The sequence below is a fragment of the Pleurodeles waltl genome, chromosome 4_2, assembly GCF_031143425.1.
Source record: "Pleurodeles waltl isolate 20211129_DDA chromosome 4_2, aPleWal1.hap1.20221129, whole genome shotgun sequence".
NCBI classification, from domain to species: domain Eukaryota; kingdom Metazoa; phylum Chordata; class Amphibia; order Caudata; family Salamandridae; genus Pleurodeles; species Pleurodeles waltl.
This window is the reverse complement of record NC_090443.1, coordinates 163,248,454-163,265,547: the sequence shown is the minus strand read 5'-3', so window position 1 is coordinate 163,265,547 and position 17,094 is coordinate 163,248,454. Positions and strand designations below refer to the sequence as shown.

The window sequence follows — 17,094 nt, the reverse complement described above, 5'->3', positions numbered from 1 at the left end:
ACACATATATTGTTCTACTAAAACCTGAGAATATAACTCAATTTGAGAGTAAAGGCAGTATATTTTGCGTAAAAACTAATGTTCACTGAATAAATGTTTCCCAATTTTGTCCATTAATCTTCTATAAAGCTAACTACCAATAGAAACTGCAAATACATTCAGAATATTATGTCAATCAGCAGTAATTACATCATGCACTATATCCAATGAGAATCAACATGGTAATTTGTTGCAACCAGCATGGAAATCCATAGCATGGTGCTGATCATACTGGAGGAACAGTAAGATATTCCTCTAATTTTCTATTAACTTATTTATTTTAACTCAGTGGGCGAGTCACTGAAGCAAGACTCACTAAATAAAATGAAATAAAGTATGTTAAATCGACTTACGATGATGTTTATCGTGAGAGCGAGTCTCTGCTCTTGAAGAATCCAAGAGTGCGAGTCACTTATCATTGGGCTCGAAACTAAAATCAAGTGTGCGAATCACTGACATGTTGAATAATGAAAATCCCTGAACTGACTTCACTTCACAAAGCATGAGTTTTTACTTCCTGCGTTGGCTTATTATAAAGTGTGCGAGTCACTGACAATCAGACTTGCATTGAAGAATCAAATGTGAGAATCACTGTAATGTTGTTGTTAAAGTGTACAGCCTGACAGAGTTTCTATGTGCTGGCACACGGCCGGTATGTTCATCAAAACTAGAAAACAACTCGCAAGCAAGTGAGGCGTGACGTAAACAGGTTTCCTCGTTCACAATTCACGCGCCACATAAATATTAAATGATTCCCTGGGCTTCGTAAACATCGCTTTTAAAATCTTTTCATAAGATAAGAGTTTTCCCTTACAACGCTGTCCTCTAAAATATTGGAGTAGGAACAGTGAACGTATACAAAGGTTCACAGCTGACACCAGCGTAACTCCTCAAATAACATGAAATGGCTTGTCAAAGTACTTCGTGAGAATGCAATTCGCCAGTAAGTCGTGTTGCTCCTTTGTTTTATGATAGTCATAAAAGTCACCATACCGCAAATGAAGAGATGATCAGACAAGCAAATATCAGGACGGTCTGCGGGGACACTCAATTTTATAGGCCGATATGTGTAGGTTCAGGGACGGTGCTGATAGCTGCTCTCGTTCGTCGGCAATTTATGTTGTATCACATAACAATTGAAATATAGCCATGAACTTCAAAGAATAATTGTTTATTCTTAAATGGTCAGCACCAATGTCCTCAGCAGCCACTCCAGCTCAAGATAGCCAGTAAACTGCCTTTGCTACTGACCCACCAGAACACTCAAAGAACATAACACACGCAACCTTCTACAAAAGGCATTATACAATCTAAACATAACATAACACATTTGTATAGGACTTACTGTCCCTGATGAGGGATCTAAGTGCTTTATGTTGACTAGTACTTTACCATAACCCAAGGTTAGTGGTTAATCCAGTGATTATCATATATTTTGTGCATATGTCAGTTATTGAGCTGGTTTTGTGCTCTGCGGAAACTGAAGTATTTTCTTCATTCGCTAGGGTAGATTAAGTTATAAGAGTTGGGTGTAATCATTACAGTGACTTCTTGCAAGTAGAAAAATGGGATATATAAATTTCGTAGAGGATTGTGATATTGTGAGATCACAAGGAGAGTTTACACAGAAGAGGAAATTGTGGTTTGCAGGAGTGCGATGAGTAGACGGGTCAGTAAAACTTTAGGCACTAAACGAATTGAAACTCCGAAGGAGAGTTTATGATTTTTAGGAAGGGGACATGGGTAGTTTATTGAAGTATCATAAAGAATAAGATGACATTTATGTGGCAGAGTAGAATGCACTCAGATGTATGAAGGCAGGTGGAAGGTGGAGTGTAAGGAGAGTGCCAATCAAACAGAAAGGGAGGGGAGAGAATAACCCATAGCTAAAAATCAGGTTAGTCTTCATGACAGGATTTGAAATGCTGAGATAAGAGAAATATAAGGAACTAAGAAGACTCGAAAAGAAAGGTTGAAAGGAGATTACCTGTCGACAGGTGCTTTATGTTGTTGGGCCTTAGGTTGTTCCCTTTGGCTGTTGATGTTGTTGATAAAGTATTTCTGTTTTTTACTTAGATATTGAAACATTATTGAAATTGTTCATCTTTGTACTTGTTTTTTAAATATGGGGTTCTGAGTAATGTGGCATGTCCAGCTAGTCTGTTGTTTAGTTTTGTCTGGTGCAATTCTGAGAAGTGGGCAATACCTGGAGTTTGCAGAGATAATTCTGTTATGTGTGTTTTTGAGACAGATGCATGGGTGGTAAGGTTCTCCTTGATATTAATGGTTGTTTGTAAAGGGGTTATGCTGATTGAGCAATTCCTTATTCTTACAGGGTCCAGGAGGGTATCTGTCTACAGGCAAAAAACAAGAATATGTGCATACGTTGCTGTATGGTCTTTGGAGCATTGTTCTGTTGTTTCCATGCATTCCTGCCCCATTGTGTTGTCCCAGGCCTAAAGTGCTACACTTCTGTTTCCTGTGCAGCTGCACTTTCCCAGTAAGTGTAAAGCAAAGAATGTGTGTCCCCCTGATAGCTTTACAAAAAAACACTACAATTTATGAGAATTTGATGGAGGATGTATGCCCGAGGTGATATGTGTCAGTGAGTGCTATTCATCTACTGAATGCAAATGTGACCTGATTCTGAAAATGAGTGGGAGAAAGAGGATCAACAGGGTGGGTGTCTGCTGTAAAGTCAGAGGTGTTGGGCTTGAGATGTAATACAGAGGAAAGGAAGTAATGGGAGATTCCCCAAGTGATGCACTTGGTTCTCAGAGCATGGGGTGCTACGCATCAGGAAAGCAAGGCATACTATTCCGAGTGTACATTATATGCGTGCACTTTTTTGCATCTGGATTTAATGTTTCTAGTCAGGGAATTTCAATGACAGCTCTGGAATTATGTGTTGTACTGGGTCCCTTAGCATTATATTTATTACTTTCATTTATGCAGTTGGAAAATATTGCATCCGATTTTGCACTCAGTAATAGCACAACTGCTAATAACAACAGATAAATCCTTAAATATAGAAAGAGCCATAAAATACAGGATATCCCATCATAAAGAAGTGAAAGGAAGTGTTCCATGTCATAGAAGGGATTACAGACAATGTGTACACACAACTCACACTTGCATTTGCTGCCCAATAGCCATACACTTGGCCATGACATGGCAGACTTTATGACGTTTTCATCTAAAGGCTATCTGGGTCAGCAATTTAGGCATTTTAGAGCCAGAAACACACTTAGTGCAGACATTCACTGAGATGTGTTAACTTTACCGTTACATGCGACTGCCTTCCAGTAAAACGTCAGAAGTGTTGACATTCTAATTAAGACATTTAAGAGGGCAAAGACGTAAGATCCGGACTGTATGAGTTTTTATAAGACTAAGGGCCTGATTTAAAGTTTGGTGGATGGGGTTACTCCATCACAAATGTGATGGATTTCCAGTCCACAGTATTACGAGTCCATAATATCCTATGGACATCGTAATATGGCGGGCGGGATATTTGTCACATTTGTGATGAAGTAACTCATCTGCCAAACTCTAAATCAGACCATAAGTCCAATGCCAATGAAGGAACCCTCCACAAGGCAAGAATTTATGTCAAAACGGTGAAGGTTTAATCAAAGTTAAGACCATTACCGAAAGTGAAATGTTGTTAGTTTAAACATGGGGAATCAGCAATCATAACACGTCAAATAATGCAAGAATTTTACAAGCAAGAGGACTGACATAGAGTTTGCCTCCAAGGAGTACACCACAAAGAGTATAAGGTAAGTAAACAGATTAGCACAAAGTCTGCTCAGTTCAAAAGGCAGAGAAAGTACAAATGAATAGACAGACGTACATTGAGTCTGCAAACTGAGGAAAGCAAGAAGTGCCTGGCACATCTCCCAAAAACATAATCTTTTATAGGCCACACACTCAGTATGGTGCGGCATAAGCTAATAGGTCTTTATTAACAACGATACATCCATGTAACCTAACCACTTTCAAAACATACAAGATCCATTACATATGATACGTCTAGCAAACAACTACTTAGCTGTATTATAGTTATGAGGTGTGCATAGATAATGAAGGATATGACATGTAATCTATATAACACAGAAATACAATAGGCAGTTCCCTAGAAAAGACTTATGTAAAATACCTTGAAAGTTACAAAGACAGGAATATCCTGAGCATGCCATTCTCATGGAAAAGGTGCAATAATGCTATTACATTTTGCAGAGTAAACAAAACCATGTGCAATGCTTCTATTTTGCAGATATTCTGAAATAGAAAAACTCACAGACAAACACATGCACGTGGAGTTCTGCAAATGTGAGAGAGTGTCAATGGAAGCTGTTAGTGTCCTAGTCATTCCAACTTAAACACATCTAATTTAAACATTTGTTTTATTCAAAATGCTGCTACAAAATTGAAGTTCTTTTAGAATGTGCTGACAGAGGCGGTAGTAAAAGAGAAAAAGAGGCCCATTGGGCTCCTACTACATAAAACAAGTGCCATTATCAGTGTCAACATCTGACAGGGCGCAGCTGACAAGATGAAAGTGTAATGCAGTCATAATTGCACTATACAGATTCCTAGGTTTATACTTTTTATAACTTGCAGTGGAGGTGCAATTTAATGGATGCTTCTTTAAGAATCTGTGCAATAAATGAATGTATTCTTTAGAATTCAAATGTAGATTAACTGTCATGTCCCTTCTCACTCTGGGGCTCAAATTAATACATTGTCGTAGTGGGACCTTTTTCAACATACTGGCAGCAATGACCACATTTGGCGGCTGGGCTACAAGTTTGTACTTGCAGTAGTGGACAAAGGTGTTTGGCCCCTTTATATCATTATAAATTCTTAAGTTAACCGTGATGGATATCCTGTCTGCCATATTACAAGTTCCATTAAATCCTATGGAACTTGTTTTTCGGCAGACAGGATATCCGTCAAGTTTGTGACAGAGTAAACCCCTCAGGTAAGTGTCGGAATCAGGACCTAGGTGACTGATACATGGTTGTTTCATTCTCAGGAGTCTCCTGCAAAATCTTTTGTCCTGATGATGACCCTAATCTAAGTCACCTTGTGGGTCAAAGCGTTGACATCTTTACAATGGACTGTTCTTTTGCTCAATCTATCTATAAGTTGTTACCAGTCGTCTATATGTTCTGTATAGCAACAGTGTACTATTCACTTGGTCACTTGCACTGCACCGCCACACCATTTGGAGAACCTGTTGCTTACTATATCATTTTAAAACCAAATTGAGCATTGTTTTGAAGAAGATGTCTTATGCTAATAAATTTGTTCAAAATGTAATCTATCACAGGTAGGTTTATGTATATCCTTGCAGTGTAAGTTTAGGGTTACCCTTCTCATTACAGTACTATTTGTGTTCTATATAATATGTATCATACCCAGGTCCTAGGGTTATATGGTAGCCCCGTATCTGCAATTGAGACCCAGCAGAGATTGCAAGCAAGATAAGTGGGGGTGCTGGTCAAATTGGTTGTCTAAGTAGTACGGCTGGTTTTGAATACAGTGCAGGCCTGCAAGGGAAGTCATTGGAGTTCCATCAGAATAGGAGTGATGTGATCATAGTCGTCCGGCCCTCGGTGAGAAGTGCTGCAGCATGCAGAATGCCCTTAAGATAGGCAGATATGGTATTTCGGAGGTCGTGGCCAGGGCATTACCATATGATAGCATGAGGGCATGTACAGTAGTTCTGCCAGCTTTGTCCTGGACCTCCCCAAACGTACCAACATCACCGCCCCACCTCAGAAACCTCCACTGGCTCCCCGTCCAGAAGCGATGCCAGTTTAAGCTCCTCGTGCACACCTTCAAAGCCTTACATGATTAAGGACCAACTACGCTTCCAACAACCCACCAGACACCTGTGCTTCATCTCTCTGGCTATCGCATACACACCCAGAATCTCTTGCAGCCGCAGCAGTGGCTGCTCCTTCTCCTACATTGCCACCAAGTCTTGAAAAAACCTACCCTCCCCCTAAGAACTGCACCTTCACTTGCGGGCTTCAGGAAGAGACTCAAGACCTGGCTCTTTGACAGAGACATCGCACCCTAGTGTCCAGATACACCCAGGGGTGACAGCGCCACACTCCACAAATGATTGATTGTTTGGTGCTACATTTTTTAAAGTATAAAAAAGATTGAAAAATTCCTCAAGCCTAATATGATATGAAAGGCCTTCTGTAGATACAAGAACATTTCCTTTTTTGTTATTCATGAAATTCTGCAATAAAATATCTTTAAATGGTTAAGATACAGGCACTCCATGTAGAACTCAAGATCTAGCAATGCCCACAGACCCACTTAGGGTAAACTGATATCTAATCTGATATCTATTCTTTAGGAGAGAGAATATTACTCTTCATGAATAAGGAAGCTATTACTGGTTTTCAATTCATGCACTTTCTTCACTGTCTGTGGAAGACATTGCTGTCTGCTGGATTTATTCTGTTGGTTTGAGAATAATTAGCAATTCAGTTCTTGAAAGTATTTTCCTTTGATCTAAACTGGATATATATGTAGTACCTTCCCACTACTGAACAACATGAAGGGTTTTAAAGTCATCAAGAAATTCCATGACCATAAAGTTTTATGAAGCTGAAAGTCCACACTTTTGAAGACATTGAACTTAGAGACAACTTCCACTGTCCTAAGCAATCTAAAGTTAGAGGGTCTTTTATTAATTTTATTATTTTTGAAATGTCCTTTTTCTCATGGTAGTAACTCAAATAGTACTTTTAGAGGTTTATAGCTCTGATTAACTAATTGGATAATCAGTACTATAAATCGCATAATACAAAGAAGACACCACAACAAGATGAGCTATCCTGCTTTGTTTTAGTATATACACCTGTCCCTCTCCCCCATTTTTTTCTCTCCACTCTTGTCCCCCATTATCTTTCTTCTCCCCATTCCCTGACCATTTGGAACACTTATAGAAAGGGCATTTAGAATGTTGACTACTGTTCAGGAGAAGCCCTGTCATGTGAGGCAGAAGACACCACTGAGGCCTTCATTAAGACATTGGCGGTAAGTGCGGCTTACCGCTGCTGTGACAGCTGCTAAAACACCATTGCCGCGGCTAAAATCTGTATGCCAAAATATGACCACAGCCGGACGGTACTGACGCTGGTCCACACAGACCATAATGGGTTTGTACCAGCCCATAGCACCTACCTCAACCTATGGAGGTTCCTTTGACCCTTGGAACATGCTCCTTGCCAATGGCCACAGGATGGTTGCTGGTGCTGGACCTGGAAAAAGCCTTCTACTCACTGTAGTGGACCTTCCTGTTTGAGATGTTGCCGCAATCTGGCCTGGGGTGTCGCTTTGTCAAATCAGAGAAAATACTATTTACTATAAGCCCTACTACTTGCCAGGGTTCTAATGGGTGTCCTCATTCAGACCTGATTCAGATAAACAGAGGTACCTGCCAAGGATGCCTTATTTCCCCACTGCTCTTCTCTCTGGCAATAGAACCGCTTGCACTTGCCTAACATTTGTAGGTGGGGGGACTGGGGTATACCACTAGGGGATAGGCTGCACACAATCTCCCTATACGCTGATGATCACACCACTGCACAGTACCCCACCCTTACCATTAGCTGAGCCAGGATAAACTGTAACCCACAATGTTCTTGTACCAAGGCAATCAAATATATCATTCAGCTGAGGACCTATTTGATGCTAACCTTTTGCGCGCAGTGACTTCACTACAATCACAGGCCATCTTTAGGAAACCACTGTCATTATCAGTCGCTGTCCATGACAAAGTAGGAATGTGTAAAAAAATTCAGCAACAGACTTCCACCAGCTTCCTATACGATTTCTGAAGTGAAGACACTCGTTCAGTGAAGCAAACAAATAAAAGTTAAGCGTGATGAGGCCATTGGTCACATACCTCAAATTGTAGCAGATGGTTCCAATTGATTAGGTACATCATTTTCATATTACAGGCATGTTCTCACATGCCGTGCATGCATGTAATGAGAAAATATAACAGAACATGGTCTAAAGAGAATATTACAAAAATATTGCAAAAACCTACTTAGGTGTAAAAAAGTTGAACAATTTCAGCCAAAGACTCTCATGACAGGGAAACAATAGCTATGAAAGTGTAAGCGGAGTTGAGTGATCTTGTCATTCAGGGCCAAAAAGAGAATGTTTGCTCATCACAGATCAGGAGGCAAACAGTGCTTGATAGCTTGGTTGGAACTATTTGAGTGTGGAAGACAGGAGTGACTGATGTACAAAGATGTTTGATTAGAGATTACAGGAATTACTGCAGAGTATGGGTGGGTAAAATAATTCAGTCAATCAGGGAATGGACATTGAAAGGAAACCTGTCATGTCTATGGCAGGAAATAGAAGAATTCTTGGTACAGGTAAATGTGTTCTGTTAACTGGAGACAAATAGATAAATCAGATACATTACAAGCAAGGAATTGATTCTAGGAGGAGACAATACGAAAGTTATTATGGGAATGTACACACCATACAATGACATGATTGAGCGTAGTATGAGATGAAAAGGGAGATGCTGTCCACAATGTATCAAGTTAGCACGTGCTTAAATTTAGTATGGTACTGACGCTGGTCCACCCAGACCATAATGGGATTTGTACCAGCCCATAGCACCTTCCTCAACCTATGGCGGTTCTTTTGAGCATTGGAACATGCTCCTTGTCAATGGCCACAGGCTGATTGCTGGTGCTGGACCTGGAAAAAAACTTTTGACTCACTGAAGTGGGCCTTCTTGTTTGAGACGCTGACGCAACCTGACCTAGGGTGTCACTTTGTCAAATTAGTAAAATTACTATTCAATATAAAGCCCACTACTTACCAGGGTTCTAATGGGGGTGTCTTCATTTCAGACCTGATTCAGATAAACAGGTACCCGCCAAGGCTACCCTCTTTCCCCACTGCTCTTCTCTCTGGCAATTAAACCGCTTGCACTTGCCTAACACTTGCAGGTGGTGGGACTGGGGTTTACCACAAGGGGATAGGCTGCACACAATCTCCCTATACGCCTATGATCATGCTATGGCACAGTACCCCACTCTCATCATTAGCAGAGTCAGGATAACCTGGTAACCCACAATGTTCTTGAACCTATGCATTCAAATATATCATTCAACTGAGGGCCTATTTAATGGTAAACTTTCCCTCTACATTTCATGTCTCTTTTTCCACTCTTTAGATTATTTGACAACGGAGTTCATCTGGCATAACTCCCGCTGCAGAGTCACACTCTCGAAACTTTACTTACTCACAGACTGGGGCAGCCTAGTGTTCCCAAACCTTGAACATTACTATCTGGTATCCCAGCTCCAATGGGTGGCCAGATAGCTGGTGGTCCAACAGACTGCTGACACTGCTATGACCAACTCATCCTGGTTCCAAACCACCATTCTTCGTTTGTACTATCCTTGCTCAAAGGTAATGATGCCGGGGGTATGGTCTGTCCACGGACAATGATGGCCGCCTGACTCCGGTGGTCAGTATCCGAGGCGGGGGTGCCTGGGGAGCTGTGTGGGCCGCCATCCGCAACCTGAGGGACACTACATGCTGTGTGTACCGACTGGGGGTCTAGAGAAGGGTGAGTGAGGCAGTGGCCTTGGGTGCCAGTCGGACAAGACCAGAGGAGTGCAGGGGTCACGCTCCAGAGCCAGCGGCCCCCCATACAGCACTGAAGGGCCCCACATCGCGGGTGTCAGTTTTGACCCATGACCGGCTGGGGAGCTTAGTCAATAGAGTGTGACCTTTGTGTGCCGGCCAGGTGAGTCTGGAGGAGGATAAGGGCCACCCCAAGGGACTCTCAGGTGGACCCGCGGAGGAATTGCCACCTGCCCCGACCATTGACTCCAAAGGGTGGTCCGGGCTCAGGCTACTGGAGGCAGTACACATGCTGGGAACAGAGTATTCCAAGAGGTGAACGCCTGCCCTTTCTAGCACCTATCAACCCTGCCTACACTCCACGCAGCACCACCTGTGGGACCTAGTGAAGTGACAAAGGCCTCCCGGTGGAGCGAGACAGGGCCAGATTGCGGTGGCGCTCATAGGTGGGGACTCTATTGGAGCTAGAGACTCTGGGCCGTCAGCAATACCTTCCATTAACGATGAACATTGGATGCTGAGTGAGAGGTGACCAGGGTAGTGTCCTTGGTGTGAAGTAGCAGCAGTGCCGCTGCCCCAACTTTGAAGAAGATCTTGGCCTCCGTCTGGGCTGCGGGGCTAATCAGGACAGGCCCGGATCATGGACTGTGCCCGAGTCTCCCCTGGGCAGGCTCCCACAGCCGTGGAGCCTTAGGGAACATCTGCTTCCCCCCTCTGCTGTACTGTAACCTGTACATTTGCCAGGGGCATAGCCCCCAGACCTAACATGGGAGCTTAGCCTAGAGATGCACAACGGCAAACCTGCTGGTATATCCTCTGGTAAACCCATGAGACAACTTCTCCTCTTCGAAGCCCTTCAACACTCATCCTCAATGACCTCTGGCAAGGGATCACAGCCAGTGGATTTGCCCCACACCACGGCTTGTCCAGTGCAGGACGCTACTATGGAACACATACTTCAGAAAGTTATGGCTCTGGGTCGCAGGCTGGAAGGAATGGACTATATATTTGCTGGCAGCTGAGACGAAATCCATATGCTTGGACATTGCAGGTTTCCAGTCCCAAGTGTTGGGGCTGGAGCAGCGTGTTACGGCAGTGAAGGACCACCTTAACACTGTGCCAGACTGAGATCAAGAACTTCTATACCTGCGCAGTAAGCTTATCGATCTGGAGGACAGGAGCTGCAGAGACAATATCTGTTTTGTTGGATTCCCAAAACAAATGGAAGGGTTGGACATCTAAGCCTTTCTACAGAATACCCTCACTACACTTACAGGCCTAACCTTCGACCCTGCGATGGAATTCCAGAGGGCGCACTGCCCAAAACGGCAGGATGGCACATCCCAAACTGCCCAATTATTGCCTGTCTCCTGCGACTTGGGCAAGCCCGCCAACGCCTCCTTGCGGCCCGCTCCCATGGTCAATTCAGAACCGAGGGTTATGAGGTCTGCATTGCTACAGACTTCTCGAAGGAGACCAACAACTGCTGCAAGGCATTCCTGTCCGACCTCGTCTTCGCCAACTGGATGTGAAATATGGTTTGTTCGACCATGGATGTGGATCACCAAATATGGCAAGTCAAAAGATTTCTATGAAGTGGCTTTTCTTGGACGACCTGTCGGACCAGGTAATGTATATGACCTCTCCAGACCCGCCTCCGGGACAGACCACTGACCCTCAGGGCGTATTGTCTTCACACTCCCCACTGGCAGGACAAAACTGTTACGATAATGATCCACACCATAGAGACAGGGACCTAGAGAGCCCTGCGAGAATCCTCGGCGACAGAGACCAGACGCTACAGGCAGTGGTGCACCACACCCAGATGTCGGAAAGGGATGTCTCATTTCAAGGGATGTCTCATTTCCCTCTGAAGCCTCTCTATGTCTCTACCAGAAACCACAGCAACCACGTGGGCCATGTGTGACCAAAGGGACAAGATGGAGCTGCGAGGACTACGTCCCTGTGTCAACCAACTGATGAGTACACTGCTGCAAGCTATTATGCTTATTGACCTAGTTGGGGCATACTCAGATTATGGATGTGGCCCATTAGCAATTAAGCCCTGATGTCTACTGTACTGCTCTTTTGTGGCTACAGATTTTTCTGTCCTCCCTTCTTCCCCCTTACCTATCGCCCGTTGAAATACCAGGTTTATATTAGTGTTATAGCAGCATTATGTAATATGTAAGAAGTAAGATGTAAGTTGCAATGCACAGTTGTTGGGATAAATGCTGCTATTTACTGGGCTCATGTCCACTATGTCTCATGACTTATGTTTTATGATGTTCTACTATTCAAGTTGATGCTGGAAATCGGCTGTCAATGTTCCCAAGGCTGTCCAACATGACTGTTATGACCCACCATGACCCCATGGGTACCACTATTAACTATTAGGTGTTCTTATCTATGCTGGTATCTTCATGTCCCCCCCACCCAGGAAGAAGAAGAAGCCGGAGACACACCCAATTTGCCCCCCCCCCCCCCCATTGGGACCCTGTGGCACCTCATCCAGTCCCGATTGGTGATCAACACCATTCTTCTTGTCGCGGTTCGCCATGTGCGCCCTACCTCCGGCCGGGGCCCTTCCGAGCGCGATGGCTCCACAGGTTGGGACCTGCAGTTCACAGACCCAAACCCTTTGGGCCTTTCTCTTACTCAAAGTCTGAAACCGCACCTTCCTCCCCGGTTACCAACCTTGCTATTCCCCTTCCTTCCTCATTTTCCTTCTCTCCTTCTTTCTCACCTGTTTAGCCCCCTCCCCCCTGTCTTTCCATCTTCCCTCCTTTTCCCATCTTACTCTATATCCCCTCCACTCTACCCTTCTCTAGTTTCCTATAGCCAACCCAGGTGGGACGCTCCTCACCCCCAAACCGCCAGGGACCCGAGTGATATATATCCCTCTCCTTCCGGATACTAGCCGTATTACTGCCCTTTATCTCTCTCACCACTGCTCTCCGCTCCATCTGCACCTCTTACCATCGGCCTCCCTATCTCCTCCCCCCTCAGTCTGCCTCACGCATCCATTGCTGTCATGGCTGGCCAGGCCCTACTCCCGGCCCAACCTTTTCAGGTCCTATCCTGGAACTTCAATGGCTTGACCCACTTTGTGAAACGAAAGAAGGTACTCTCCTATCTCCAGAAAGAGCTGATGTAGCTCTCCTTCAGGAGACGCATCTTGATGATATTGAATCCAGTAAGCTGTGCCAAGACTGGGCAGAGAAGATGATATTTCGTTGTTGCCCTACACTGCGGCCGCTGGGGAGTGGGGCACCAAGGAAATATGGAGTGGTGATTTTGCTTCGTAAGACATTGCCCGTTACTGTTGCTATTACTAAATCGTGGTCTGATCCTTGGGGGGAGATTTGGCGACGTGTCCTCAGATCATGGGCTGGTGGACTACTGAAGGCTCACGCAACTGACAGATAGGGAATGCACATTTTTATCATCAGTACATGGAACTCAGTCACGCTTGGACCACTTTCTCGCGATGCATAACACAGTGGCCCAGATTCCAGACTCTTGTATACTGGAGTGTGGTCTCTCAGACCAATCCCCGATTCTACTGTCTGTCGACACGGGCCTTGTTACTGCACCCCCAGGGTAAAACACAACTACAGGCACATGTCTCCACTTACATCCAGGACAAGAGAGCAACAGTGCCCTCCCAGATGATCCTGTGGGCAGCTGCAAAGGCAACCCTTCGTAGGTAGATGATGCGTGACGCCACACTGGCCAACAAACAAAGGATATCATGCCAGGCAGAACTGGAAGGCAACATTGCATATCTCACCCAACAATGCACACCCCAACCTTCTCTATCAGCTCATCAGTGCTTAGAGCGGGCCCGTGTGGCCCTCAATGAACTATACACATCCCAGGCTGAATATGCACTGCAACGCCTGCCTGGATGACACTGCGAACAGGGTGAAAAGGCTAGCCGGCTCTTAGCAGCTCAGCTCTGCCAGAGGAGCTGCTCAGGCCTTCCCCGCTAAGGGGTCCTCCAACGGGGAGCTCCTTACCTGACTGCAGGATATTGTCAATTAGTTTGCAGCTTTTTACCAACATCTGTATACCCAAGAAATGGTGGCTAGCCCCGCTCAAGTGGAGACATTCTTGGAGGGTACTCTCCTCTCCTTCCTTTCGGCCAAGGGCCAAGCCCTGCTAGACGGGGAGATCAGCAAGTTCAAAATAGCACAGGCCATTTCTAATCTCCCATTTTATAATCCATGGGGAGGATGGTTTTCCCATGGAATTTTATAAATGGGCCAGAGAGGAGGCGGTCAATTTCATATACGAGGCCTTCCAGGAGGCTTGCTGAGAGGGCTCGCTAGGCGCAATCTCCAATGGGGCAATGATTGTGGTTATACCTAAACCCAGACAGGACCCCCTTCTCTGCGGCAGCTATTGCCCCATCTCCCTTCTGAATGGAAATATCAAAATCCTAGCCAGCGTCCTAGTGGACAGTTTTTCCCATACCCTGTGGGAATCCAGAAATCTGCCGAACGAAGTTTTAGTCTTATCTATAGATGCTGAAAAAGCATTTGACTGTATTGAATGGGATTACTTGTTTGCAACCTTGCGGAAATTTGGTTTGTGCATCCAATTCATTGCCAAAGTTCATCTGCTATACGATTGCCCCATGGCACAGGTCAACTGTGGGGGCTTCCTATCAGAAGCTTTCCCAATATGTAGAGGGACGAAGCAAGGCTGCCCCCTCTCACCACTCCTATTTCTGCTAGCCATGGAACTGCTGGCATCCACCATCCGCCAATCCCCTTTACTTACTGTGATACCTCTTCAGGGAGGGGTCTCTAAACTCTATCTATATGCAGATGACATCCTAGTTACTTTGGCAGACAAGGGCCGTTCCCTCCTGGCCTTATTAGACATCGCTGATGGCTTTGCGACTCTATCCGGGTATCAGGTGAACTGGGACAAGTGTGAAGCGTTGCCCTCTCCTGCATCTCCACAAGGGCAGTGATACACGGCTTCCCATCCCGGGCTGATGCTCCACCTCAAATACCTAGGGTTCCTCGTCAGCCGAGGATTAGAATGTATGATGGCAGATAATTTGGACCCACTCTTTGCCCACATGAATGTGAACTTTGAGAAATGGTCCCACCTGGGGCTTTCCATGTGGACCAGGTACAAGCACCTCTATCGACTCTGAGACTGATTGATGCACTGATCAGAGCCTTTGTGTGGGGTTCCTCCTGTCCCTGTTTATTGTCAGCTAAACTTATGGCACGCCGCTCTTGCGGAGGCATGGGGCTTCCATCAGTAGAACACTACGCCCTTGCTCTCTGCTTATCCCAGTTAGCGTATATTCTCCCCGAGGTACCGGATCCACCACAATGGGTCATTACGGAACGATTGTTACCCTCACACCGGGGTGGACTCAGTGGTATGTACGGAGCCAGCCCCCCACAACCATGCCTCACCAACCCCATGTTGAGGGCAATGCATGAAGCCTGGCATAGGGCACATCGCCTTCTTGGCAAACATCCCTCTATTCAGTCTATGGCCCTCCTTTGGGGAAACAACAGTCTGTGTGTTGGATTGGGCACAGTGCAGGCGGCATTGAAAGACTGGACCAGATCATTGAGAATGGTGCAAAAAAAACGTTTGAGAGCCTGAGAGAGGAATATGGCGTCCATCCTCACCAAGAGTGGCGGTATCTACAACTTAAGCACTGTCTTCAAAGTAGCATGGGAGATACCCCCTGGACCATTCAGGTCTCCCCTGTTGTGTCTTATCTGAAGACTTAGGGCCAATTCAAGGGCGTGATGGTGGGAATATATGATGCTCCTATACAGCATCTTTATTCGCAGCCCCCTCCTTGATACATTACGCTCTAACTGGCAGATCCGCCTCCAGATGGAATTCAATGTGGAGGACTGGACAGATATAATGATGACCCTGGACAGGGGTACCGGGGAAGCCTCTCCGAAGTTCTGTCTTTTATTAAAATAATTCATGAATGATACTAGACCCCTGTAAAATTGCACAGAGTGGGTCTTCTACCACACATGGATTGCTGGTAATGTTCAGAGTCCCGGTGCAATTTGACCCACATCCTCTGCGATTGCCCTATGGTCCAGCCCCTTTGGGATGCAGTGAGCTCCACCCTCGGTGCCTCCATGACACTTCGGACACCACTCTCCTCTTCTTTCATACTCCTGCACTACATGGGATACCTCCCTGACTTGTCTTTACTGCAATGCCGACTACTACATACGGCCCTAGCGACAGCCAAGATTGGCATCCTCCGTCACTGGAGTGCTCCTGCTCCCCCCACTCTGGAGGAGTGGATGTTGGCAATGGTCCAGACCGCCGCCCATGAACGTGTCATCTATCATATGCAAGATCAAGCCACCCTGTTTAGGCAGACACGGGTGCCCTCTCTCACAGGAGAACCATAGAACGCTTACCGTCTGCCCACCACAACGCATGCCAGTATCACTAATGCCACGATTTCAACTCCCCTTCCCTCCTGCCCCCCGACCTCCCAGTCCAGCCCCTGCTCTCCCCACTACTCCTCCCCCACCCTTCCCCCCTAGACCACGCTGGGCGTTGGGTGCCCTCAGCCCTTAGCCCTTCTCTCTTATCCCTTATTCTTTATTCTTTATCTTTCTTCTCCTTCTTGCCCCTCTGTTATTGCATCTCCATCTTCATTGCCAACCACTTCTCCCCCTCCCTACTTCAACCTACTCCATTCTATTCTACGCTACTCTACTTTGCCTCACTTCCCCCTAGCCCTCAATGCTGTGTTATACTATGCTTCACCTTACTCGATGCTACTTGTGTCTGCTGCATTCTAGCATTCTTCTCTTTTCTAACCTGCCCTACTCTGCTATGCATTTCTGTCTGCCATCATCTCTTCTCTCAGTCATGCTGCCTTCTTCCGCCGGCCTCCTCCCCCACTTTGAAATTACCTACATCCCCCTTCTCCCATTGTGTGGCTTCCATGCCCTGTACATCAAGAGTGGCGGTTTGGTGACACAGCTTGCCGCCCAATACTACTCTTTGCACTTCTCTCTACCTCAGTTTAGCCATTATATACTCACCCCTCGCCCCTACCCCATGGTGCCCGGAGACCAGTTTTCAGATGGGCTGTTCAGTTTATCCAGATTACCGTCGCATGGACATGCTCCATGGATGTGATAGGGGGTAGAGCTCTCTGGTACTCTGGGGCCTAGGTCATTACTCTTCTGACATGTTGCATAGTTGTATTTACCTTGTGCCTTTATGTCCTTTTCAGGTATCTTCACATCCTTTCCCCTCTGTTTATTTTCCCCTTCCTTCTCCTCTTCTTTTTCTATCCTCCTATTATTTCCTTTGGTATAACAATTATATTGCATTACAATGTACTCTGTATTTGTCTACTGTAACATTTTT

General features: G+C 45.5%; 1 protein-coding gene across 3 annotated transcripts in view; it reads right to left on the bottom strand.

The window, feature by feature from the left end:
- The window catches only part of PDE1B (phosphodiesterase 1B), a 1,852,897-nt gene that overhangs the window by 957,535 nt on the left and 878,268 nt on the right, over nucleotides 1–17,094 (bottom strand). The gene's annotated exons all lie outside the window — the stretch shown is intronic.